This window comes from Halyomorpha halys, unplaced genomic scaffold, assembly GCF_000696795.3.
Source record: "Halyomorpha halys isolate HHAL.00 unplaced genomic scaffold, Hhal_1.1 Scaffold356.1, whole genome shotgun sequence".
Taxonomy (NCBI): Eukaryota; Metazoa; Arthropoda; class Insecta; order Hemiptera; family Pentatomidae; genus Halyomorpha; species Halyomorpha halys.
The window spans coordinates 434,522-436,777 of NW_027111799.1; the positions used below are offsets into that span (position 1 = coordinate 434,522).

At 39.7% G+C, this 2,256-nt stretch overlaps 1 protein-coding gene across 1 annotated transcript in view; it reads right to left on the reverse strand.

Annotated features, from left to right (window-relative positions):
* Window positions 1–2,256, reverse strand: part of LOC106681670 (angiotensin-converting enzyme-like protein Ace3) — a gene marked incomplete at its 5' end in the record, with an annotated part of 32,437 nt that overhangs the window by 18,857 nt on the left and 11,324 nt on the right.

Sequence of the window (2,256 nt, forward strand, 5' to 3'; positions counted from 1 at the left end):
TCACCGTATTACTCTCCATGTGAATAATACGGTGAGCTCACCTTCCAACTCTATCGTATATTTGGGCGTAAAGCTAGACCGTCATCTTCAGCTTTCTGCCCATTTATATCAGAAGGCGAGAACAGTAAGACGAAAGTCATATCGTCTCAACCACCTTCTCACTTCTACATATACAAAAGTATTCTGAGACCAGCACTACTATATGGGGCACCATTGTTTACCCACATATCAGATGGAACCCAGTGCCTTCTTCAAACTTTTCAGGATTCGATGTTGAGGAAAATCGTACGCACAACATCGTGGAGGAGGAAGAGGCCACCGGAGCTGCATCAATTGTTGGAGCTGCCCACTGTGCCGGAGTTCATCAAGAGACGACACATCAAATTTTTCGATTCACTTCAGTACTGTACGAATCCGTTATTCAACACGTTAACACCTGCCCCCCCCCTCCGGTGCGTTGGCAACACACTACGTAAGGTCACGTAGTATTAGGATTAAGTTTTTATTAGATTTAAGTTTGTTAAATTCAGAAATAATATGTGCCCCAACACATTATACACTTTTATAAATTCTGACAACAAAAATAATACACTCCAAAGGACTCCTTAGAATGTAGATGTTCTACAGTAAAAGGAGAAAGTTCATTGTTCATAAATACGCCATTAAAATTTTGAAAGGGTTTTGGAAACAAAAAAAAAACTCCACAGCCGATATGCACAAAAGCCAAGATGGCCACACTGGCACTTACTGAGGATAGACAGGGCCTATGGTTGTTGTAATGAATTATACAAGCCGACTAATTAACAACAACTCACATTCCACTCAAAAGATGACGGTTAACTCACGAAAAACTGTGTTTCAAGTACTTAGCCTTAGCACAAAAAATATTTAATTCATTTGTACTTTGAAGGCGAAGAACTATCCAGAACTGATAAAGCGTGCTATTTAGGAATCACGCTGGACTCTAAGCTGACCTGGCTAATACAAATCCATAAAACAAATCAGAAAGGACAATCAAAATTGAAGATGATGAAAAAGTAAGGCAGGGACTAAATGTGGAGCGTCCCAGGACGTACTTAGGCGCATCATAGGCGTAGGACGTACGTATCATACGTATGGAGCTTAACTTTTAATAACCTCCTCTAAAGAAGCGTTAGGAAAGTTAGACAAAGTCCAAAATCAAGCCTTACGCATCTTGCGGTGTGAAATCTACACCCATCACAGCTATGGAACTCCAAGCAGGTCTCGAACCATTATAGGATAGGAGGGAGAAATCTGCTCTGGGTCTAAATGAAAAGCTTGTGCGACGAGAGTATCACTGATTGGCTTATCGTGAACGACTGAGGTCCCATCGCACTTTTCTTTCAAAAGCTGAGGAAATGCTTCACCAGATAGACCTACCAACTTAGGAAAGGAAGTATAAAAGCATCTCCTATTACAAAAGCACGATTCCGCTGAAGTCTACGGGCGACTCAAACTGGCTCAAGAACGATTTCCCTGAACCCGAGCTTAGAGCTGCTGCACTAAAAACAATTTATGAGCTATACCCCATAGAGCAATGGCTACACATTTATACCGATGGGTCTGCGTCCGGTATTAACAAGGGAGCTGGAGCAGGTGTATACTCAATCAACTTTCAACTGTCATTTTCCGTTGGAGCTGGATATGTCAATTATGATGCAGAAATGCAGGATCCATCGATGGAAGCCACTATTGACTTTACTGGTCTAGAAGATATTCAGCAGGATGCGGACCAACTAAGAGGAAAAGTAAAATTGTATTGGACTGCGAGATGGAAAATGGCGTAATAGGAAAAAATCGTGTAGCGTAGGAAAAAAAAAGATTCCACTCAAAGGCCAGAAACGCAGAGGTCTGATTCTAGACTGTATTGTTGGCTAAAATACTCAAACTAATACTGAAAGCAGACAGAGCTGGTTTTAAACTGTAATGGCCAATAATTAGCAGTAACTCATCTTAAAACGAAGATGGTCAGCATGTTGCTAGGCGACGCCTTAGCAACGGCTCAACAACCCTTAGCAACTGTGTCTGTTACTTAATTATAATACAAATATGAATACATATATTTCTAATAAACAAAAAATTCTAAATAAAATAATACAAGTAAAGTAAATATAATTAAATTAACTACTAATACTAAATATTCCGAATCCGATACATGCCGAAACTAAGCAAAATTAGCCAAAATAAATTGTATGAATTTCTATCTGTAACTTCAGGATTGGATCTTTAACTTCT